Source organism: Octopus sinensis, linkage group LG9 (genome assembly GCF_006345805.1).
Source record: "Octopus sinensis linkage group LG9, ASM634580v1, whole genome shotgun sequence".
In the NCBI taxonomy this organism is placed as follows: domain Eukaryota; kingdom Metazoa; phylum Mollusca; class Cephalopoda; order Octopoda; family Octopodidae; genus Octopus; species Octopus sinensis.
In genome coordinates this window covers 84,094,344-84,121,843 of record NC_043005.1, presented here as the reverse complement: position 1 = coordinate 84,121,843, position 27,500 = coordinate 84,094,344, and the positions used below count along the sequence as shown (strand labels likewise).

Below are 27,500 nucleotides of genomic sequence, written 5' to 3'. Positions count from 1 at the left end.
TCTTTACTGCCCACAAGGGGCTAAACTAGAGGGGACAAACAAGGACAGACAAAGGGATTAAGTCGATTACATTGACCCCAGTGCGTAACTGGTACTTAATTTATCGACCCCGAAAGGATGAAAGGCAAAGTCGACCTTGGTGGAATTTGAACTCAGAATTTAAAGACAGATGAAATACCACTAAGCATTTCGCCCCGTGTACTAATGATTCTGCCAGTTTACTACCTTAATAATAATAATAATAATAATAATAATAATAATAATGATAATAAATAATAATATATGCCTCTGCTGTGCCACATCTGCAACACAGTAGATGAAACCATTGCTCATATCACAAACAAATGCCCTAGACTTGCCTGAAATCACTACATTGGAAACTGTGCAAAAAATGAGGGCTAGAGAGGGGCAAGACATGGTATAAGCACAAACCACAGAGACTAGCAAAATCTTCTGGGATTTCCCAATCCAAACAGATCAGGTGCCAGAGCATAACACACCGGACCTAGTGGTGATGGACAAGGTGCACCATAAGGGGTTTGGCCTTGCGGCATACCATCAGTCTCCAAAACTTGTTGGCCTAAGACCTCTTCAAAATATGGAGGGGAAAAATTCCTTACTAAAAAGGTAAACAATAGGTGAAGGCATTCTCCCCCTCCATATTTTGAAGAGGTCTTAGGCCAACAAGTTTTGGAGTTTGATCATACACCGTAAGGCTAAACCCCTTATGGACGGGAAACCCAGGGTAACCCCATAAATCTGCATCCCCCATTAAAATGTTAACTGCTCTACATCTTAGATTGTGCTTCTTCTCCAGTTTTATGTTTTCTACAAACGATATATATATATATATATATATATATATATATATATACCAATTAAGGACTGAACACGAAAGTGGACAGTCAACATGCTAGATATAGACGTCAAATCGCCATTCACCACAAAAGATTATGTTCTCAGATCAAACTCAACACAAAAACCATAGCAATAAAACAAGTGAAAAATATACGAAATAAAATAATTAAATTATTTTATTTCGTATATTTTTCACTTGTTATTGCTATGGTTTTGTGTTGAGTTTGATCTGAGAACATAATCTTTGTGGTGAATGGCGATTTGACATCTATATCTAGCATGTTGACTGTCCATTTTCGTGTTCAGTCCTTAATTGGTATATATAAATATTTTAATCTTCGGATTCTTTTTAATATGCTAGACCATGGTCTTAATTGATAAATATCAATTTCTACCCTTAATTAATTATATATATATATATATATAAACATACGCATGCTTATATATATTTTTAAGTTTTACAAAGACTCATATATATATGTGTGTGTGTGTGTGTGTGTGCATACACATGCATATATTTACATTTTGAAGCTTTATAAAAACTCACAGCTGATATGAGGTGGGTGTGTAGGAAGGAAAGAATCTGTGCCGATAATCTAGTGCAGGATCTCAAGTGTTTGAGGTGGGACAAAGAAAAGAAACTGAAAACATGTGGAATGGTGGGAGTGGTGGAGTAGGGTGGGGTGGAGGGCACAAGATTTAGGAAGAAGACAGATTGACATAACCTTAAGTAAGTTTACGAAAATGTTGAAATAAGTTAATTAAGGGTTTCTGACAGTGACACACATCATAAACTCAGCTGGCAATGTCAACTTAGATATAGGAGTGTATGTGAGTGTGTGTGTGCATGTGTATATATAAATATGTATGCATGTATATGTTATATATTATATATAATATATATATATATATATATATATATATATATATATATATATCATTTATAGACAACATATGTTTGTGTGTGAGTATATTTATATATACATGTGTGCGCGTGTATATATATATATACACACACACACACATGTATTGTACATACAAACATACACATAGGTCTGAGTGTGCGTGCGTGGGTGTGTTCATCCCCTACATTGGTGTTTGTTTGTTTTTGTCCTCATAACTTAGCAGTTCAACAGAAGAAATGATAGAATGAGCACTAGGCTTAAAAAGGAAAGTAAGTATTGGAGTCAGTTTGTTTGCCTGAAGATTTCTAGCCACTGCCCCAGCATGACCGTAATCCAATGAGTGAAACAAGTAAAAGGGTGGTATGTATGTGTGTCTGTGTATATATATATATAATATATATATATATATATATATATGGTGTTATAATATATATAGGGTGTATATATATATTATATGGTTGTATGTATATGTATATATATATATATATGGTGTATGTATAGTATATATATATATATATATATATGATGTATATATATATATATATGGTGTATGTATATATATATATATATATATATATATATATATATATATATTATCATCATCATCATCATGTACATATATATAATTCCCTGACAAGAACAGTGTTAATAGTGATTTCAAAGTTTTGACCAGCTAAACCATCAGACTGTCCAATGATGGCTTAGCTACCAGAAACTTCAAAGTTACTGTCAATAATGTTTTTGTTTAAGAATTATGAATTTGTACTCTACAAAAATTATTGAGCACTCCTTCAGTTTAATGTAAAACTCTTTGCAGCATAACATAAAAACGAGCATTAATGTGTAAATATATATTTGTGTATATGTGTGTATATATGCGAGTGTTTATGTAAGTGTATTTTTTTGTTTGTGTATATGTACACGTGTGCATATGCATATATGTATGTACGTATGTATGTATGTACGTATTTAAGTATCATTGCACACACACGCACACACACACTTCTATATGTCTCAGCTCTAATTGATTCAAGTACCCTGGTATGAAACTCTATTCAAGGCCCTTGAGTCACATCTATAAATCTTTCCTCTCTTTCTTTATTTAATCTCTCCATTTTTCATTTCTCTCTTCTTTTTCTCCTTTTCTCCAGAAGATATCTATTCACTCCATTAACTTCTTCTTTTCTTTCAATTCTTCACAATATATTTAATCTGCTTCTAGAATTTCAAGATATTTATGGCGCTAATCTGCAGTCAACACATTATTAATAACTTCATCACAGAGTAATTAATTAAATACCATCTGATTTGGCAACTGAAGAATGGCATATTTCTGCTTTTAATCTTTGTGCCATATGTTTTCACTGGTAAAGAAAGAGAAAAAAAAACCCTGCAGCAGTTTCATTCTGGTGAAGGGAGTTATGGTTTTAGAGAACCTATTTAAAGAATGTTCTGGGGTTGTTGTCGGTGATGTTAGCTAAGTTAATGAGATGCAGAGTTGTTAGCCAAGAGGTCAACAACTTGTCCCTGGTATTGGTGCTGTGAGAAGAACCGAGTCCAAGATATTTCACTCTCAATAACTCTTAATAAGTGTGTGTGTGTGTGTGTAGGTGCAGGAATGACTGTGTGGTAAGAAGTTTGCTTCCTAACTACATGGTTGTGGGTTCAGTCCCACTGCATGCCACCTCAGGCAAGTGTCTTCTACTATAGTCCTGAGCCAAACAAAGCCTTGCGAGTGAATTTGGTTAAGACGGAAACTGAAAGAAACCTATTGTTTATTTGTTTGTTTGTGTGTGTGTGTGTGTGTGTGTGTGTGTATGTATGTATGTATAGACAGAGAAATATATAGATGGACAGACAGACAGACAAATAGGTGTGTGCATGTGTGTGTTTGAGAGAGAGAAAGAGAGAGATGAATGAGTGGATAGAGCCTAGGCACAAGTATGGTTACGTGTGTTTCAGAAGTTTACTTCCTAACCACGTAGTTTTGAGTTGTCCCACTGCAGAGCACATTAGACAAGTGTCTTCAACTCTCACCCAAGGCTGAGCAAAACCAGTGGACTTGGTAGACAAACTGGAAGAAGCCTTTGCGTGTGTGTCCATGTGTATTTGTATCCCCTTGTCTTGATGATGTATGGAAGTTATAACAAGCATCACTGCTATATAAATGATGTCACTCATTTACAATCTTCCATGGAAACCTGGCCAGCCATGAAGGACATCCAGCTGAAGAAAATCTGCCGAAAACACTTCATAGGTTCATGGCTCAAATACATTTTACTGTAGGACCACAGCAAGGTGCTGCTTAGTAATAACTAATGAATATTGGCTTCAAATTTTGGCACAAGACCAGCAATTTGGAGGAGGGAGTAAGCCGATTACATCAACCCACAGTGCTCAACTGGTATTTATTTTATTACCCCCCCCCCCAAACAAATGGAAGATAAAGTCCACCTCAGCAGAATTTGAACTTTGAATGTAGAATTGATGAACTGCCGCTAAGCCTTTGCTCCAGCATGGTAATGATTCAACCAGCTTGCTGCCTTTAAATCATAAATATAGGTTTCAGATTTTGACACAAGGCCGGCAATTTCGGGGAGAGCCAGTTGCATCAACCCCAGGGTTCAACTGGTTCTTCATTTATTAGCCCTGAGAGGATGAAAGGCAAAGTTGACTTCGGTGGAATTTGAACTCAGGACGTAAAGAAAACTAATGATTCTACAAATTATAATTCTTTTCTATTCTAGGCACAAGGCCCAAAATTTTGGGGGAGGGGGCCAGTCTATTAGATTGACCTCAGTACACAACTGGTACTTAATTTATTGACCCCAAAGGATGAAAGGCAAAGTCGACGTTGGCAGAATTTGAACTCAGAACATAAAGACACAAAATACTGCTAAGCTTTTTGCCCGGTGAACACTAACGATTCTGCCAGCTTACTGCCTGGCTATAAATTATGATTATAGTTCCTCATCTAAAGGAATAGCAGAACAATGGTAAACAAATCCTCAGGTGCTTTCATCATCATCATCGTCGTCATTTAACGTCCGCTTTCCATGCTGGCAAGGGTTGGACAGTTTGACTGAGGACTGGTGATGTATTAAAAAAAAAATGTAAGAACTCTCTTGAGTCTAAAGACCCATAGGGTGAGTTACTTGGTTTCCATGGCAAACAAGTGAGCAAGGTTGCAAGATACCCCCTTGTCACAGGGATGCTCATTTACAGGAAGAATGCAAAATGAAATGCTCAGTAACACAATACACTGCATCATCATCATCATCATCATCATCATCATCATCTAACGTCCGTTTTCCTTGCTGGCATGGGTCGGATGCTTTGACAGGAACTGGCAAGTCAGAACTCTATACCAGACTCCAACTGTCTGTTTTGGCATGTTTGCTACAGCTGGATGCTTTCCAAATGCCAACCACTCCATAAAGTGTACTGGGTGCTTTTTTTTTTTTCATGTGGCACCAGCACCAGTGCTTGACACTTTGTAAATTACAAAGAATTTACCAAAATACTAAAAATAAATGACTTTGCAACATTTTTACCAAACACTAGTAAAACAGATAAAGACATTAAAACAATGATGATGATTGATAGATAAATTAGTTAACACAAGTCACCGTGATTCTTTTCTCTTGTATTTACCATTTTTTAATTCTTTTTGTTTATAATTTTTCTCTTCCTTTATCTCATTCTTCTTTCTAACAAAACTTGGTGGTTCCTTCTGAAACCTTGAAATATTCTAAAAGTACCTGTTGTCATTGATTTTATATGATTTTAGTGGAGTTTTTCTTTTGTCAAATAATCTACAGGTGTTTAATTAGTTTCTTAAAATGGTGAAAAGTTTTTTAATAATCTAGAAAGTGGCTAATTATCTTGTTTAACAAAAGCTGGAAATAGTTGATTAGTTTCTTAACTGAACCAGATCATTGCAAACAAGTCAAGTTTAGTATTTCTAATCCTTTCCTTACCATTTCTCTCTCAAAATACATTGGCTTTGTTTCAATTCGTTCTGAGAGTAATGAAGAATTTAGTAAAACAACTTTATTGTTAAACTAGTGTTTAGAACATAAATTAACGAGAAATTTTAGTGGAAATTTATTTAGGTCACTTTAAAACAAGAATTTTATATCATAGGGCCAGGACAAGTTTCGTGTGGGTTGGCATCAAAATGGCTAAGTAAAATTGGTAGTAAATGATTCCTTTCAGTAGAGAATATAATGGATGATACATTATTTACATTTGACAGATATTTGTCCTCATCTTGTTTATTGTTAACATGTTTCAGCTGATATACCCTCCAGCCTTCATCAGGTGTCTTGGGGAAATTTTGAACTTGGGTTCTCATTCCTAAGGTATTTTTCAATGTTGTTGTTGTTATTATTATTATTCAGGTTACTGCCTGGAATTGAACTCAGAATCCTGGGGTTAGTAGCCCGCACTCTTAACCACTATGCCATATTCCCATATAGAACTCTATAATAGGTGATGTTATCTAATTAACCAATTAATCATCATGAACATTTTAATATCCACTTTTTTCTTTTCTATGCTTGCATGGATTAGACAAAATTCTTTGAGGTAGATTTTCTATGGTTGGATGCTCATCTTTCCACCAACCTTCATTTGTTTCCAAATAAGGTAATTATTGCCCCTAATCCTTAAAACATGGACATGCTTCCATGGAAGATTACAATTGAACAATGCTGCTTGTGTGACATGGATATTATCATTGTCATCTTTATTTTTACATCCACTTTTCCATGCTTGCATGGGTTGGATGGGGTTAATTCAGACAGTTTTTCTACAGCCAGATGCCCCCTTCTTGTCATCAATCCTCACCTATTTCCAAGCAAGGTTAATAGTTTCCCAAGGCCAGACATGTTTTTTTTACAGAATATTAGAAATGAAGACATGGCTTGTATGACAGGGACATTCATTTACAATGATCACACGATGTCAATACAAGGGGACACACACACACACACACACGATGAGGAGACACACACACACATACATACATACATACATGCACACACACACGACAAGGAGACGTACACACACACACGACGAGGAGACGTACACACACATGCATACATGCACACACACACATGACGAGACGTACACACTCATGCATACACACACATGATGAGATGTACACACATGCACACACACACATGCAAAGGACATCTTTCAGTTTCCATCTGTCGAATCCACTCAAGGCTTTGGTTGGCTGAAGGCTATAGTAAAAGGCACTAATGCAATGTGCCACGCAGTGGAACTGAACCTGAAACCGTTGAGTTGTGAAACAAACTTCTTAACCACACAGCCATGCATTTGTTTGCAATTAGCAGGCAATCTCAATGTAAGCAGGCATGAACAAACACACACACACATACACACACATACAGCTCCATTTGCATAGCTTTTTGAAAGCTGAGAAGTTAATCTCACTCTCTTTTCCCCTGTAAAATAAAGCTGGACCTTTAGATTGGAAGTAAAATTCATCCGATGGACTTTTCAGTAGTTTCTGTCTACATCATTCCACTGGTAGGGTTTGACGTGACCTGAGGTCAACATTTTTCAAGATGCCATGGAACCAAATCAAAACCAGAATCTCGTGATTACAAAGTGAACTTTTTAAACATTTGGCCATATTGTATCTACTGCATGCATGTGTGTGTGTGCATGCATGCATGTGTGTGTAGGTAAAGACACTGATAGACGGATGTAGGTAAAGCCAGACAGACATAAAGATGTAGGTAGGTAAAGAGACAGACAGACAGATTGATTGATTGATGATACAGGTAGATGTCTTTCTTTCATAGCTGTGAATGACTCAAGGTTCATATAAAGAAGTTTAGGCTTTTAGTAAATGCCATGCATGAAATTCTAGCTTTCATGAGTCAGTAATGAATATTTGCAGCTCCCTTTTGATTAATCTGTTCGTGTATAATTACTGGTACTTATTCTGTCAATCCTAAAATGATGGGAATTTAATTATTCCTGGTTTGATCTGGTACTTCATCTTCACAGCCAGATGAATGAAGCAATGTGGAATAAAATGTCTATCTTCTATCTGGGAACACAAAAAAATACCAGTGGTTGATTGGAACCTATGACCTATGGCCATGTAGTCCAGTACTTTATCCACTTAGCAATCACATTCCTTCCATTGTACACAAAGGGACACAACATAGACACAACACACGTGTGTATGTTATGCATATACACACATACATACCACACACACACATATTTGTGTGTGTGTGTGTGTAACTAGATGACTATCTTCTGCGTGTCACTTAGCATCATCATCATCATCGTCATTTAACGACTGCTTTCCATGCTAGCATGGGTTGGACAGTTTGACTGTGGGCTGGCGAACCAGGTGGTTTCACCAGGCTCCAGTCTTGATCTGGCAGAGTTTCTACAGCTGGATGCCCTTCCTAATGCCAACCACTCCGAGTGTGTAGTCCAACCACTCCAAGAGTGTAGTAGCATATCTTGAACATATTGCTTCCATATCTAGCCACTGTCTTGGAAAAAGGCCCACAAGATTATCCACTCACTTTCTAACAACAACTTTGGCCACTTATTTTCAATACCTCTACACTCATAAAAATGCTTATAAAATCAAAAAAACAATGCAGCACCCATGATTTTTAAAAACATGCTTCACACAATTGTCAAAACAAGGAATAATTTTCCTGTATCAGTTATGATCAGGCCACTGTATCGTTGAAAAATTCTATGCATTTTTTCAAAAGAAATATACCAACACTACCCCTGACATGCTTATCTGCTCTTTCCTCTTCAGAGCCTTTTTACTGTGTACTTCTCTGTCTTGTGTTTTATTCTGTGTACTGAACATCTGCTTCTAGCCTTCATTGCTGTCATTATATGACTAATATATGTCTGCTCCCAGTCCACACATTCTCAACTATGCTGTAGCACTGTTTATGATAAACACTTTAAATATACATGTTCATTCCTGTAGAAGAGCATAGGTTCAAAATGTCGAAGACTCTTCCAGTTTCCCTGAGCATTCAACAAATACACTTTGATTGTTGTTTTCTCACCTATCTCTGCCTTTGGTTTTTTTGCCCTTTGTACAATTTTGAACCCTATATTTATATATATATGGCATAGGAGTGGGTGTGTAGTAAGAAAGTTGCTTCCCAACCACATGGTTCTGGGTTCAGTCCCACTGTGTGGTACCTTAGGTAAGTGTCTTCTGCTATAGCCTCAGGCTGACTAAAGCCTTGTGAGTGGATTTAGTAGACAGATACTGAAAGAAGCCCGTAGTGTATATCTATATAGATATATATGTTTGTCCCCACCCCAACATCACCTGATAACCAATGCTGGTGTGTTTACATCCCTGTAACTTAGCGGTTTGGGAAAAGAGACTGGTAGAGTAAGTACTAGGCTTACAAAGAATAAGTCCTGGGGTCGATTTACTCGACTAAAGGTGGTGCTTCAGCATGGCCACAGTCAAATGACTGAAACAAATAAAAGAAATAAAAGGATATATATATATATATATATTTGTGAAGGTGCATGGCTCAGTAGTTGGAGTGTCGAGCTTACGATCATGAGGTTGTGAGTTCAAATCCCGGACCGGGTTGTGTGTTGTGTTCTTGAGCAAAACACTTTATTTCACATTGCACCATTTCACTCAGCTGTAGTAATGAGTTGCAGCATCACTGGTGCCAAGCTGTATCAGCCTTTACCTTTCCCTTGGATGACATCAGTGGTACAGGGAGGGGCCGGTAGGCATGGGTGACTTCTGGTCTTCCATAAACAACCTAGCTTGGACTTGTGCCTCAGAGGGTAACTTTCAAGGTGCACCCTTCATATATATATATATATATATAGAGAGAGAGAGAGAGAGCAAGGTTTTTATAATAATTGTTAATTACAGTTATACTTTCATTAGTTCCTATTTATTAACATTTTAGTATTATCTATTAGTTACTGGTAATAATTTAACATTAAAGTATGTAAGGATAACATATATTTAATAAGTATGTAGTGTTTTTATTATTATTATTATTATTATTATTATTATTAACTTTTGGATTATGAAATAATGTAATTTACTCATAGTTATATTATTAAATTAATTTCACTCGTGTTTGTTTTGTTTTGGAAAGAATTGAATTTAAAGCTTTCACTGTTATAAAAGTAACCATGGAAGACTGGTGGGGTTATTATTTATATGGACTTATATGATTGGTTGCTGTTTAATGATATAATTTAGGAGTTAATCATAGGTTTACTATTGATTTTATTTACTGATACTGGTGTACAAAGGGTAAATGTGTTTGCTTGTTGTTGTTTAATTAATAAAATTAGTGTTTAATCCTTCCTAGAATTAAGATTGAATGAATGTGACCGGCACCTGTGCTGGTGGCATGTGTAAAAAGATTCAAGCGAGGTCATTGCTAGTACTGCTTGACTGGCCCCCATGCCAGTGGCACATAAAAAGCACCCACTACACTCTCGGAGCGCTTGGCGTTAGGAAGGGCATCCTGCTGTAGAAACTTCACCAAATCAAGATTGGAGTCTGGTGCAGCCATCTGGTTCGCCAGCCCTCACTTAAAATCGTCCAACCCATGCTAGCATGGAAAGCAGACGTTAAACGATGATGATGATGATGATTTGGTTATAAAGCTTTCACTTTTATATTCATATTATGAAAGACTGGAGGGAATATTTTTTGTGTGACTTAAAGGATTGGTCACTGTTAGATAATTTAGGAGTTAGTTATAGATTTACTTATTGAATTTATTTACCAATATTTTTGTACATAGGGTAAATATGTTTCTTGTTGTGGTTCAATTAATAAGTTAATGTTTCATCCTTCCTAGAATTAAGATTAAATGAAAGCGGTGATTTCTTAGGTATGTTTGTTCCCAAACAACACTTATTTTAGTGCTGTTGACAATGCCGGATTGAGTGGTACTGCCCAGGTGTTGAAACCATAATGATATCCGTGGGGCAGCTGATGATAGAGGTGTGTTGGATTGTTGGTATGGCTGTTTTGTATATGTGGAATAGTGTTATAACACCTCTTTTTGATATATATAAAATTTTCAATAATAAGCAACTCTAATGACATTTAACATTACCAATGTTCAATACTTAATGTATGTGCTTTGTTCATATGCTTATTAGCTGCAGGATTTGTTTTAAGACCTTTTGGCTATGACACTCAATGTCTTAAAGGGACTTATCCTTCAATGAGTCTCACAGCCAATAAATGCATAAACAAAACATGTACAATAAGTATGTGACATCAGTTATATATATATATATATATATATATATATATACTAGCAGTATCGCCTGGCGTTGCTCGGGTTTGTAAGGGAAATAACTATATAAGCATTTTTAGAGAGTTATAGCAAAAAAATAGCAAAAAAATGCATTAAAAATGGGAAAGAAAATGATGGTAAATTTTTTTTTAAATCGTTGACTCATCGTAGACATTTTTAGAGAGTTACTTCCCTTATATACTAGCGAAAAAATGCATTAAAATGGAAAAAAATGATGGTAATTTATTTTTAAAATCGTAGACTCATCGTAGATGCGCGCTAATACCCAGAAGGGCTCGATATGAATCACGACTATAAGATACCCGGTTTTGGTTAAACTGCACCGCAAAATGTGGGAGTAGTTAGGAATCTAAATCGTAGGAGACAGACACACAACTTCACTTTTATATATAAAGATATATATATATATATATATATATATATATATGATGGCACATGGCTTAGTGGTGAGGGGCATTCAGCTCATGATCGTAAGTTCAATTCCCAGCTGTACGCTGTGTCCTTGAGCAAAACACTTTATTTCATGTTGCTCCAGTCCACTCAGCTGGCAAAAATGAGTAGTACCTGTACAGCCTTGTCACACTGAATCTCCCCAAGAACTACGTTAAGGGTACACGTGTTTGTGGAGTGCTCAGTCACTTGCCCATTAATTTCACGAGCAAGCTGTTTCGTTCATCATATCAGCTGGGACCCTCATCGTCGCAACCGATGGAGTGCACCTACTATATATATAGTGAGAATTTACAAAAAAAACAAAAGACGAAGACGGATGTGTAAACAACAAACAGATGTATTAGTTTAATGCTCAGGAAGTGAGAAAGTCTTTTATGTTTCAAGCCTATGCTCTTAAACAGAAAGGAACACAAATAAACAGGGAGAGAAAGCAGAAAATAGAAATTGGTTTAGAGAGAGAGAGAGAATGGTGAGGTGTGCGATGGGCGCCTTACTGTTTCTGTCTACCAAATTCTGCTTACTAATGTTGGTTGATCTCTTGCTGCAGAAGATACTTTCTCAAGGTGCCAAGCAGCACTATCCAACACAAATCTCAATTTTTAAGCAAAGTTCTTGACCAAACGGCTGCACATTTATGTAAATAAGATCCCTAGAGACATAGGAACTGGTGAAGAAGGTTTGAGATTTCCTGCTTTTTAATTTGTCTATCTCTCTTGGCCCCTATATCTTCTAGTGTCCCTGTAATTCCCTCAATGTATTGAAGTGGATATAATAAGAGCCTGATTATAGGGGTTCTATGAGGTGGATCTTCGTCCTTTCATGATGAGGACTCGTTCAATCAACTGAACTCTCTGCTCCTGATTTAGCGTGTAAGTGGTGGAATATTCCTTACACATATGTAACTTTAACATGATTCTCAGGTAGAATCTGTGCTACTCAGTGACAAGAAATTATTTTTCGAAACAGGTAAAATCCACCCTACGGGCTTCCATAGTTTCTCTCTGCCCAATTCAATCACGGATTTAAAAAAATTATCTGACGCACAAAAGCATCGAACTTGGGTCCTCGTGCTAAGGAAACGAAGTTCTCGTACATCTGGTCCATCAAGCGTATAATGAGTATTTGTGTTTGGCTGTATGGTAAATAACTTGCTTCCCAACCACATGGTTCCGGGTTCAGCCCCACTGTGTGACACCTTGGGCAAGTGTGTCTTCTACTATAGCCTCGGACCGACCAAAGCTTTGTGAGTGGATTTGGTAGACGGAAACTGAAAGAAACCCGTCGTATGTATATGTATATATGTATGTGTGTGTGTATATGTTGTTTGTCCCCTTCCCCCAACATCGCTTGACAACCGATGCTGGTACGTTTAAGTCCCCGTAACCTAGCGGTTCGGCATATGAGACTGATAGAATAAGTACTAGGCTTACAAAGAATAAGTCCTGGGGTCGATTTGCTCGACTAAAGACGGTGCTCCAGCATGGCTACAGTCAAATGACTGAAGCAAGTAAAAGAGTAGAGTAATTTCCAAGAAAGTCGTTAAAAAAAAAAATACAGCTAGAGTTTTCTCCCTTGCAACAATATATTTGTTATCTCCCTTTGAACCGACACTTTAGCGTGAAAATATTTTTGCTTCGTTAAATCTTCGTCGCCGATCGACGGGGGTCCACCGATAGTGTATCAAATAGATCTTTGCAAACATAACTTCTTCAAATGACTGTGTGTATGTGTGTGTGTGAGTGTGTGCTAAAACGTGTTAGTTTTCTATTCCGAAGATAATATCGGGTTTCAAATTTTGGCACCAGGCCAGCAATTTCGGAGGATGGTTAAGTCAACTGGTTCTTATTTAATCGATCTCGAAAGGATCAAAGGCAAAGTCGACCTCGGCGGAATTTGAACTCAGAACGTAAAGACGGACGATATGCCGTCAAGCATTTTGCCCGGCGTGCTAACGGTTCTGCCAGCTCGCCAAATTTTCATCCGATATTAAAAGGTCGATATAAAACTAAAACTAGTGGGATAATAGTAGCGATATATGACCAGAAACTACAAAAAGAAGAAAAAGAATTTCTAAATATTTATATTGAAGAGACGTGAATGGAATACGGAAGAATTATAAAATCTCCAAAGATTCGGTTCCAAAATTCACTTCGAGCTGCTTTAATATAGAGTTACTTCCCTTGCATTTAGAATACTTTAGCTTTTTCCTAAACGAACTGAAAGTACAATGTAATATTTAAATAATAATAATCCTTTCTACTATAGTCACAAGGCCTTTTGACGAAGCGGGATTGTCGGTTACATCGACCTCAGTACTTGACTGGTACTACTTTTATTGGCCTCCGAAAGGATGAAAAATATAGTTGACATCGGCGAAATTTGAACATAATTAAAATGTAAAAACGGACGAAATGCTTCGAAGCGTTTTATTTCTAATTTTGATTTAAAGCCAGTAAATTTGGGGGGAAGGAATTTGTCGATTACATCGACCCCAGTGCTTTGTTGATACAACCCTGAAAATATAAAAAGCAAAGTTGACCTAAGCGAGGTTGCATTAATAATAATAATAATTCACAGAATTTACTTAGCAGTTGCTTGACCTTAGCTTTTTGAGCCTCTCCCTTTAAAGGCCGACGAAATATGCATCTCTGATCACAAGCACGTGTTGTGGGGGAGCATCTTAGCCATGTGTTGACAGAGATTATTTAGGATTTCAATAATTCACCCCTCCCTGGAAACATGGATGTTCCATTCATCATCCTTAAACAACAGGGATCTTTTGAGTAGGATGGGCTACTCAACCTTAAGAGAATTCTAACTGGGATCCACTCGCAAGGTTTTTGCACTGTTTATCTTGATGTGCGCACATATGGTAGTGATGCATGTGCCTGGTGTACCCTTATCGAACTGATTGTCATGATGGGTATATTAAGCTTCATATATTTGTACCACAGTGCCACTTTGATGGAAAACACTACTCTCTCACTCACTAATAATGATGATAATAATAAAAATAATCAGACCTTCAGTCTATCGATCACTCTGCTGACCCTTGGCCAAGTGAGCTCAATCATAGCTGAGAAGAAGATAGAAAAGATGTAGGAGCAATGATTCCCATCCTTGTTTTACTCCATTTCTAAATTCAGGCTAATCTATTCTGAAAGACTTGCAGGACACTTCAGCTTTCATGTTGTTCACTCGGAAACTGCATTATTGTGTTTCATGTTCTGTGGGGGCCATTTTCTTCAATATGTCATTTGTTTTTTCTTGGGCTGAGAGAGCAGAAAGAAGATTCGGGGCTGCTATAACTAGCAGATCAAGTGACTAGGAAACACTTCACTTGTTCCCCACTGAGAACCTTCTTCATTTTTGCCACATCCTCCCCTCCCACTTCTCTTCTTCCAGCTTTTCCTTCTCCTCTTCCCATCTCTACTCTTTTCTCTTCCTCCTCCTCTTAGCTTCTCTCTTCTCTTCCTCCCTCATCTTTAACAAAAGCAGATTCTTTGATCAAAAGTTATTCCAGTTGTTAAGATTCTGTTTTGTTTCATCCATTTCCCTTTGCTTTTATTTTGCTTTTTCTTACTTTTAAATGTGGAAAAGATCATAAATGTATCTCAGACTACATTATCCAATGAACAATTTAAAAAAAAAAAAAGATTGTAGGATAATATTTGAGAAACATTTAGCTGCTATGGAGTATGGCTTCCTATATGGCAAATTTCAAGACGAGCTATTGTTGTTTTTGTCATTGTTTAATGCTAGGCCAACCTTAATGAAGCAGACATATAATAAAAGGCATTCCAACCGTGACTGTCCCTTGTTATTTCCATAGGCAGACAAACCAAGAGCGCATTATCCAGTGAGTCCTTCTTTATGACTGTAGAGTGGGGTTTGAAGGAAATTTAACTCTTATTTTTAGCTGCTTAACTAACCACATGAGCTTGTTCATTAGCTTCATTCTATCATTAATATTCAAATTAGGAGTATGTGCAGTCATATATGTAGGGTGTATATGGTGTGTGTGTGTATATATATATATATATATATATATATATATATATATATATATATATATATAGCTTTTTATATGTGCATTCAATATAACATCAAAAGAAAGAGATGTTGCCATCAAGTCTGTGCATGAGTATATAAATGTATACACATATACACACTTGCATGTGTGTATATATATATATGTATATATACTTGTATGTATATATATATATGTATGTATGTATATATATGTATGTATATGTATGTATATATATGTATATATATATATATGTATATATATATGTATATGTATATATATATATATGTATATGTATATATATGTATATATATATATGTATGTATGTATGTATATATATATGTATGTATATATGTATGTATATATATATATATATTATATGTATATATACATGTATGTATATATATATATATGTATATATATATATGTATATATATGTATATATATATATATATGTATGTGTGTATATATATGTATGTATGTATGTATGTATATATGTATATATACATGTATGTATATATATATATATGTATATATACTTGTATGTATATATATGTATGTATGTATATATATATATACATATGTATACATATATATGTGTATATCTGTAAATACATAAATATATGCATGTGCGTGTGTGTGTGTGCGCATGTCCAGCTGTTTAACAGATTACCAAATTATACCTTTCTTTATACTTTATTATTGTCTGTTTCCAAATATATATATACACACATACACACACACATGTCGCTCTCAACCATTTAGCACGCACACATGGTAGTCATTATTATTCAATGAATGAACAAGTTCTCCCTTATTAATATAATCTTCACCCTCACTCCTCTTGCTTCCCACCCGCTTCCCACCCTGAACCACACTAAAAGCAGCTCCCCACACTCACTGGGGATATACTCTCTTTATTTATTTATTTATTTACAAACCTGCAATGGATGGGGGTGCAGGGTGGGCATAACATCAGGGTGTTGGGGTATCAGGGGTGGTGACGGTGGGAAGTATCACAGCCTGTAGAATATAAACGCTTCTACCTTATTAAATCTTTTGGGGTTTTCAACTATAACCACACCCACCTCATTTAAATAATGTATCAATTAAGAGATACCCTGATGATGATGATGATGATAATGATAACGATGGTGGTGGTGGTGGTGGTGGGGATAAAACGCTATTGAGAATGTTAGTGTCGCTGTTGTTGATGGTGGTTGTTGTAATGATGATGTTAATGATGATGGTGTTGGTGGTGATGACGATATGCTGAATATAATACTATTGATGATAATGATGATGGTGATGTTCTTGTTGGTGATGGTAGTGATGATGATGATGATGAGGAGGAGGACAGTTACAATGCTCATAGTGATGGTGGCTATGGTGGTGATGATGATGATAATGATGGTGATGATGATAGTTTTGGTGGTGACAATAATAGAGGTGGTTGTAGAGATGATGGTGGTGGTGGTGAAACCACACACCCCTCAACTATTATGAAAAGTGTGGAGGGGGGTCATGAAGACAGGTTTTTTAAGAAACCCACCCACACACCCCATCTCAAGGTTCCATTCATCTCCCTCCCACACAAAACACACACTCCATATCCCACACATCTCCCTCCACACCCAAATTATACAAGGGATCATATTTAAGAGCCAACCAATAAAATTTAGCAGGAACAGGAGAGTACTTCTTTTTTTTTAACCAATTAGCATTTTTGTTGTGGTTATAGTGGAAAGGATGTCAGTATACAACAACACTGCATTATTATTATTATTATTATTATTATTATTATTATTTTTATTTTCTCATCATCATCATTATCATAATTATTATCATCATAATCATCATATTATTATTATTATCATTATGATCATCATCATTATCATAATTATGATCATCACCATTATTATTATTATCATCATCATTATGATATAATCATTATGATCATCATGATTATCATCATCATTATTAGTATTATTATCATCATCATTATGATCATCATCATCATCATGATTATCATCATCATTATATCATCATCATCATCATTATATCATCATCATCATTATTATATCATCATCATTATTATCATCATTATCATTCTTATTATTATTATTATGGTGGCAAGCTGACAGAATTGTTAACACACCAGGTGAAATGCTTAGCAGCATTTTGTCCATCTTTATGTTCTGAGTTCAAATTCCACCGAGGTCAACTTCGCTTTCCATCCTTTCAGGGTGGATAAATTAAGAACCAGTCAAGTACTGGCCTCGATGTAATCAACCCATCACCTTCCCAAAAAAATTCCAAGCCTTGTGCCTATAGTACAAAGGATCATCATCATCGTCATCATCATCATGATTATTATTATTATTATTATTATTAATTTTGTTTCGTGACGTAGTTGAAGGAGTGGGGTAGACCATGCAGAGATTGTGTCCGGTTTGCTGAGCCCAACTATTTTACTACACTCCTCCCCATCTTTCTAAATTATTCAATTAACAAACTAAAGCTCAACTCCCTTGAGTTCCACACACATACATAATATATGCATGTATATATCTATATATGTATGATGTGTATATATATATATATATACTTATATATATATATATATATATAAAGCAAAATCGAAGGAAAAAATCTACATAAGATTTGTATTATATGGTTTAAAAAAATATTAAAATCATCATGTCAGGAAAATGATATAAAATTTCATGTATAGTGATATTGTTTTTGGTTTCGCATTTTCTTTTCAAATTTCTCAAATTTCTTTGCCAATGTTGTGTAATCTATTCGTTATGGTGTGATGTAGAAGAGTTCATATATATATATATATGTGTGTGTATATATTCTGTATGATATATCTATAATGTAATACATTACCAACAATGATGCAACACAAAATGTCACTGACCTCCACCCACCCCCACCCCCCGTTCACCCAAAACTACAAAAAGAAATGATAAATAATATCAATAATAATTCTGAAGAACGAAATCCAAAAATAAATTTTGGTAGGGATTAATTGAGATTAGCCAGTCAGTTGGTTGATTGGTCGGCTGGTTCCGTTTCAACTACCAAAAAACCATGTAATTAAATGCCTCTTTAAATAAATCAAAAACACAGTTTATGGTTTATTTATTAAACGATTATATACAAGAAGCAAGTATATATTCTATGGCGTATAACATATTCTATAGCCTGTAAAAGATATATTGTACAACGCACAATATTTAAAGCGATGTTGGTAAATATCTTCAGAATTCCCCCACGTAGTTGATTATTGGATTAAAGCCAGGTGAGTAACATCTGTTCGTTACAGCTTTTCAATATTGTTCTGGTTTTGTTTTTTTGCAGTTGTTATTATTATTATTATTACTATGATGGTGATCTGGCAGAGTCATTAGCATGCCGGACAAAATGCTTAGAAGCATTTGTTTGTCTTTACGTTCTGAGTTCAAATGCCTTTAATCCTTTTGGGGTTGATAAATTAAGTACCAGTGAAACACTGGGGCTGATGTAATCAAGTAGTCCCCTCCCGCCAAAAGTTCCCGATCTCGTGCCTTCAGTAGAAGGGATTATTATTATTATTATTATATTCTTTTCATGTATAGAGTTTGTATTTTAATGTTTATGTATTAGAATATTGATATTTACATCTTAAAATATATAACACGGTTATATGTTTGAGATATATAGATATACAGATACAATATATATATATATATATATTTACTACACTCGTGGAGTAGTTGGCGTTAGGAAGGGCATCCAGCTGTAGAAACACTGCCAGATCAGACTGGAGCCTGGTGCAGCCCCTGGCTTCCCAGACTCCGGTTGAACCGTCCAACCCGTGCTAGCGCGGAAAACAGACGTTAAATGATGATGATGATGATATATATATATATATATATATATATATATCCTTCCCTTCTTTCCTGAGCGTCAATAATACTTTAATTGTTCCACGTCCTCGCGTTGCTGTGTTTTTTTCTCTTTTTTTCTGTGTTTTCTTGTTTGGATTAACTATATATATATATATATATATATATATATATATATATATATATACATACATACATGTATTCAGACATTTAATATACACAGTATAAAGATAGGAGCTAATAGTTTCTTACTGTGCAGACACGTCTAGGCAGATTTTATATAACATACTCTGTCTCTCCCAAGCACATTGTCTGTTCGATTTGAAAATTAGGACGCTGGTACATGAGAAGTCAGAAGGAAAAAGCAATAAGGTTGATGCAAAGGTGAAGAGAAAATTAGAGTCATGTCCCCTTTGATCATAAAAGCCACAATAAAACTCAGAGAATAATTCTACAGAGAGGGCTCCAAGCATATGAAGACATTTCTTTTCGTGAACTTGAGGACACCGCCCTTTCCAGATTGAACAGCTGTCTTGTAGACTTTGAACCCATTTTTGTTGAATTATTCTACAATTTAATTGTGGTGTCTACAGTGAAAGGGTACATAACTCTAATTTTCTTTGTCATGCTGAATCTTCCAGAGAACTAGGTTAGAGGTGCACATGACTGTGAAGCTCTCAGCCACATACACATTAATTTCATGAACAAGCTGTTCCATTGACCAGACCAGCTGGAGCGTTCATCATCATAACGAATGTAGTACCAATTAGAGATTTAACTTAGAGCTTCACAATCCACAGGACCCTTGAAATAATTAAACGTTTCACTTTTATCATATCTTCTTTATATGGTTTAGAGCAGCATTCTCAACCAGGGTTCCATAAAAGGTTCCTAGGGGTTCCGCGAGAAAGAGTGAGATAAGCTAATGCTGATTTCATGATTGTAATGTTACTATACATGCACAACATATTATTGGTTATTGTAATATAGACATCATCCTATCTAATCTATTATGCTATCAAGAAAAAATATAACAACCATATATATATATTTAAGAGTGGTTGTAATTTACTTATGGAATTTATTTATTGATATGGTTGTACACTGAGTAAATGTGTTTGAAAATTGTGGTTTCTTTGGTTTGTTTATTCCGAAACAACACTGTTGACACCACTGGATTGAATGGTACTGCCCAGGTGTCGAAACTATAATGATATCCGTGGGGCAGCTGATGATGGAGGTATGTTGCATTGCTGGTATGGCTGTTTTTATATATATATGGATAAGTATTATTGGATTGTTGGTGTGGCCGTGAAATAGTATTATAACACATCCTTTTGATATATATATAATATTTACCATGTGAACTACAATGAAAAACATGAGATAAATATGGTGTATATTGTTTTTTTTGTGCAGGGGTTCCTGAGACATGCAATTTATTTTAAGGGTTACGCAACGGTAAAAAGGTTGAGAAATACTGGTTTAGAGTCTCACAACCAGCCTTAAGAGATAAATGTAGCCCCACTACCTAAATAATATAAGTTTACAAACACCTCACGAAGGACAGTAGACACCATAAATGAATGTCTCACACCAGCCTTAGGAGATGTCACTCAAATCTTACTCCATTATTAAAAGATAATTTCACAAACCTCATACATTGGACACAATACACTATATTTTAGTTGGGTTAGTTAGTTCACATTACTCCATAAAGAAAAAAGGGCTGTAACCATTCCATGCAATCTTGAGCTACCTCCAAGATTTCAAAGTAAAAAAATTCTGATTGCCTTCACTTTGTCCTCCACACATCCTTTTCAAGTCTTCTTAGGTCCTCCAACTTTCCTCTTTCCTTCTGGTTGCCACCCTAACATTTGTCTTACAATATTGCTTGGAGGTATCCCTACTGTGTGACCAATCTAGTCCCATTCCTTTTTCAGAATTTCTATATATTACATAAAATAAATCACAAAATAATTTTATTATTCTTCAAAATTTTATTTAACAATCATCATCATCATCATCGTTTAATGTCTGCCTTCCATGCTGGCTTGGGACAATAAGTATATTTGTCAAAATGTTGACTTAAATAAGTTTGTTATTTTCATACACTGAAAATTCAAAGAACTGCCCAATTTTACCAAACTTTAATGAAAATGGGTGAATGAGAAAGAAAGAATTGAAATTTTTCAAACTAACAGAAACCTAAAGATTATGTTACAAAATTTTTAGTCAAAATCTGTTTGTATAATCTTGACGTAAGGCGTGCCCTGCAGGAGTTGAAAAAGGGTGTATCATGAGACCTTGTATTACTCCTAACCACCTAACATACTGTACTGTGTTGAAATATGTGATGAAATAATCAGGGTAGGAATGGTTTTGGCTAGGGGTCGACAGGAATGGAGCTGACTTGAGTCTAAATAACAACAATCTTGTTTGCCTTTATTTCAGTTAATTTTGAAATAATGAAGAATTTTTGCCATCATTGATCCTTAAATGGCAGGAAAGATTTACATGATTGTGTGTGCCAAGTGAGCAAAAAACAAAAAAATTGTTTCTTTCTTTTTTAGGGTAATTATCACTTAAATAGGTATAAAAATTGTAATAATTATTGGCCTCTTGCAGAATAAAATTTAAAATCTCATTATCAAAAAGTTCTGTAAAATATTCACTGTCCTTTAATGATGGTCATGTCTATGTAAAATGTTTGAAACATCAATTGATGATGTCTTCTGTTTAAGGATTAAATTTTGATGGAAGGTTTTAATTTAAATCACTTTAAAACAGGAATTCTGTATCATAGAACCAATAACAATTTGGGGTGGGTTGGTATGAAAAGGGTTGAACAATATCTATTGACTGGGAAAGGAAGCTAAGTATATCTCTGAGGAATAGTCAACAACTGAAACAGTTTGTCAGGAGACTCTTTCTCTATTTTAACTACACATCAACAATAGCGAAACCCCTCAAAATTGCTTTACATGTGCCTAAATTTGAAACCATTTAAGGTAAGAAGCTGGCAGAATTGTTAGCATGCTGGACGAAATTCTTAGCAGAATTTCACCCATCTCTATGTTCTGAGTTCAAATTCTGCCAGGCTCAACTTTACCTTTTATCCTTTCAGGATCGATAAATTAAGTACCAGTGAAACACTGAGGTTAATGTAATCAACCGGTTCTCTCCCCAAAAACTTCAGGGTTATTAAGGTGGTAAACTGACAGAATAATTAGCATGCCAGACAAAATTCTTAGTGCCATTTCATCCATCATTACATTCTAGGTTCAAATTCCACTATGGTTGACTCTGCCTTTCATCCTTTTGATGAAGTACCAGTTGAGGGCTGGGCTTCATGTAATTGAGTCCCTTCCCCCCAAAACATCCAAGCCTTGTGCCTATAGAAGAAAAGGTTATTCTTATTAATTATTATTTCATTATGATCATTACCATGGTTTGAGCTAGCAGCATCATTAGCACACTGGGTAAAATGCTTAGAGGTATTTCGTCCACCTTTCAGTTCTGCATTCAAATTCCACTGAGGTCAGCTTTGCCTTTCTTCATTTCAGGGTTGATAAAATAAGTAGCAGTTGAACACTGAGGTTGACATAATCAACTCCCCCAAAATTTATGGCCCTGTGCCAACATTATTATTATTATAATTATTATTATTATTATTATTAGCTCTGCTTTAGCAAAGGCGGAAGTATTGTTTGTTCGTTTGTTAATGGACAAGATATCTCAAGAACTGCTGGATGGATTTGGATGAAATTTTCAGGGATGTTTGGCCTCATGACTGATAAGAACTGAACTGATTAAATTTTGGGATCAATCTAATACTGGACAAGGATTCTGGATTACTTTTCCTGTATTTTTACTTAATTTTTGAGAGCAGTTGGGCTCGTTTTTAGTATTCTCGTTTGTGAGTGCAGTCGAGTTTATTTCCAATATTCTCATTTTAATAATCATTTCCATCTAATTGTTGAGAGAGGACGTTGGTGTTGCCTTGGCAGAGGTTTGCACTCTCTGAGTGCTCTTGTTAATATTATTATTAAGGCAGTGCGCTGGCAGAATCGTTAGCATGCCAGGTGAAAGGCTCAGTAGTGTTTCTTCTGTCTTCGTGTTCTGAGTTCAAATTCTGCCAAGGTTGATAGTGGCTTTCATCCTTTCAGGGTCGATAAAATAAGTACCAGTGAAACCCAGGGATCTATGTAATCGACCAATTCCACACACACACAAATTTCAGGCCTTGTGCCTATAGTAAAAAGGCATAACAACAATAAGAATAAGGAGGTGAGCTGACAGAATTATTAGAGCATTGGAGAATTACCTTTTGGCATTTGGTTGCATCTCTTTAGATTCAGAGTTCAAATCCCACTAAAATCAGCCCTGGCTTTCCATCCTTTCAGACTCAAAATAAAGTACCAAATGAGTACTGGGTGGGGGAGAGTAATCTAATCAACTCAACCCCTCCCCTCAAAGAGTTGCTCACTCACAATTTGAAACACAAATTCTTAGGCATAGTATATCCAGTATTTTATTGCCCACTACGTCCTTCATTTTTTGATACTATAGGCTACTGATTGAGGAGATTGGGTTGATGTTTCTATCATGTCAAACAACTATGTAAAGACACTTTTTTCTACTCTAAGCACAAGGCCTGAAATTTTGGGGGAGGGGACCAGTCAATTAGATAGACCCCAGTACACAACTGGTACTTAATTTATCGACCCCAAAAAGATGAAAGGTAAGGCCAACCTTGGTGGAATTACATAAATACACTGTCAATAAGTATACACCATTGATTCATTGTTTGTGTGGTTGTTGGGTGGGGCCTGGGGGTTAGACATTGCGCAATACTCTAAGTATCTGGCAACATAGTTTCAAAACTATTTAAAACTCGAGTTACAGAACGGAACCACCCACACTAAATGGATCATATATACCTCATTGGTATTCAAGTTACACTAGCACTCCTCTGTCTCTGTCTCACACACACACACAGTGTTCATGCACATACAGACATGCATCCACACATTCACACACACATATATTCACATACACATTCACACACAAACATTCACACACACACACACACACACATGCATGTGTATCAAACACTCTGACACAATTTTTTTCTTTTTAATCATACATGTATCTTTGTGTGTATGTAAAAAAACGTGTCAGATTGTTTATCAATTTGCATGTTTGTGCATAAATTAATACATATTGCTGTATATTCATGGATTTGTGTACAGAAATCATGTTTATAATTGTTGTTGTGTGTGTGTATGTCACATATACACACACATATATATATATTATATATTTATGGAGGTGCAATGGCCTAGTGGTTAGGGCAGTGGACTCACGGTCGTGGGATCGCTGTTTCAATTTCCAGACCGGGCGTTGTGAGTGTTTATTGAATAAAAACACCTAAAGCTCCACGAGGCTCCAGCAGGGAGGGGGGGGGGCGATCCCTGTTGTACTCTTTCACCATAACTTTCTCTCAATCTTTCTTCCTGTTTCTGTTGTACCTGTATTTCAAAGGGCCAGCTTTGTCATGCTGAATCTCCCTGGGAATTACGTAAAGGGTACAAGTGTCTGTGGAGTACTCAGCCATTTGCATGTTAATTTCACGAGCAGGCTGTTCCATAACTGATGGAGTGCCACCACACACACACATTATATATATATAGATAGATAGATAGATAGATAGATGTATGGATATATATATATACATATATATATATCCTTTGCTTGTTTTGGTCATTGCATTGTGACATGCTGGAGCACTGCTGTTAAGGGTTTAGTCAAACAAATCAACCAAGAGAACTTGTTTTTAAAGCCCAGTACTTATTCTTCTGGTCCCTTTTGCTGAAATGCTAACTTACATAGAGCAACACTGGGTGTCAAGTGCTGATGGAGGACAAACACAAAGATACACACATTCACACACAGTGTAGTAGGATCAGTTGAGTGACCATGGTAAAACGCAGTTTGTTAATCTTTAGTATAAATACAGATGATTTGATTTGATAATTGATCAATGAAATTTATTAACCAATAGATCAGATTTAGTTGATGCAATGTCAAGATTAGACAGAAAATTCTAATTAGAAGACATTGCTTATAACATGATAATCAAATCTGTAAATAAAACGAATGGAAAAGGTAGTTAAGTATTACAATTGTTTCAAAAGCACATTGGATATATTTTGCATAACATTACAAACGTCCTATAACTGTCTGATGATACTTTTTCCCCAGGTACATAGGACTCTGCTCTAGAAGAAAATGCAATCACTAGGCTAGCAGAAAACCAAAATGTGTGAATGAAGATTGAAATCGGTAAAGAATCAATGGCATATCTTACTCATCAATTACTTTAGTGACATAAAAAGGGGTGTGGTTTCATTTTGGTGTCAGCCTACTCAAACTCTTGTAGGGGCTGCAGGCGATAATAATCTCATTAATGTATATGTGGCATCAATGATGGGGACAGCACACTGGAGGTTGAAATGTTTATTGTTTAGGGTAGATAAATATGAGTAATAAAACATCTCATATGGGGGAAACCAAGGGACAAAAAAGAAGGGTTAAGAATTTGTACCTTATTATTTTGTGCCTTATTATTTAACACACTCACTGGTTTGATTTCCTCTCATTTATTTTTTCTAAAATTTTCATTGCATCTTGCAAACTTTTCAATAGCTATTGCAATGACTATTATATATATTTGTCATGTATGTATATATATATATGTTTGTGTGTATATATTTGTGCGTGTATCCATATTTGCATATATGTGTATATTAATGTGTGTATGTATTTGTGTGTGTGTGTGTAATGAATTTGTTCCTCCATTTTCTTATTTGTATTATATATATATATATATATATATATATATATATATATATATATATACACACACACACACATATATATATATACATGTATTTAATTTGGCATAAACACCTGAGTTTATTCATCTTTATATCCATCTTCCTCACATTTAACAATTGAGGGGGGAAACAGTGTCTTATGTAAGAAATAGCTGTAAGCATACATGCTACTATATATGTAAGTATGTTTATGGCCCTGACTCCTCAAAAGTTCACACAGTTCTCCAATGTGTCTGTGTATATTACATTTGGAGCCAATCAAATTGTTCCATTGAGTAGGACTTCATCTGCCATACATATGAAACATTGACCAATCACATGGATTTTAAACAAGGTTTTGGCAGTCAGCTGCAGTCTGAAACTTCTCAAGAGTCTGTAGAACTAAGATAGCCAAAAGGTAAAACTGATAATGAAGTCTTGAAATAAATCTATCTGCTGACCCTTCTATGTATTGCAGATAAGGCTCTCCTGGAATTAAATGTGTGTGTGTGTGTGTGTCTGTGTTTTCTTTTCCTTTTTACTGATTTCAATCGTTTGTCCTTGGTCATGCTGGAGCACTGTCTTCCAGGCTGTTATTCTTATTTATTTATTGCCCACAGGGGGCTAAACATTGAGGAGACAAACAAACACAGACAAAGCGATTACATCGACCCCAGTGCATAACTGGTACTTAATTTATTGACTCTGAAAGGATGAAAGGCAAAGTTGACCTTGGCTGAATTTGAACTCAGAACATAACAGCAGATGAAATACCTATTTCTTTACTACCCACAAGGGGCTAAACACAGAGAGGACAAACATAGACAGACAAACGGATTAAGTCGATTATATCGATCCCAGTGCGTAACTGGTACTTAATTCATCGACTCTGAAAGGATGAAAGGCAAAGCTGACCTCAGTGGAATTTGAACTCAGAACGTAACGGCAGACGAAATACCGCTAAGCATTTCGCCCGGCGTGCTAACGTTTCTGCCAGCTCACCACCTTATGCCGGCTGTTATTCTATCATATTGTACACACACACACATCCCCATTGCCCCTCATACTTATGTCAGTCTTGTTCTGAAATTATCAATATCTGTCTGCTGAACTGCTAAGTGTAT

The 27,500-nt window shown here is 35.7% G+C and overlaps 1 protein-coding gene across 3 annotated transcripts in view; it reads left to right on the top strand.

The window, feature by feature from the left end:
* The window catches only part of LOC115215914 (heparan sulfate glucosamine 3-O-sulfotransferase 5-like), a 507,987-nt gene that overhangs the window by 464,023 nt on the left and 16,464 nt on the right, over positions 1 to 27,500 (top strand). The window contains exon 1 of one of the 3 annotated variants that reach the window (XM_036506064.1): positions 18,801 to 18,909. The exons of the other annotated variants lie outside the window; for them this stretch is intronic. The gene's annotated coding sequence lies outside the window, so the exon portion shown is untranslated. Of the gene's footprint in view, positions 1 to 18,800; positions 18,910 to 27,500 lie in introns of those variants that run through there. 3 annotated transcript variants of the gene reach the window in all.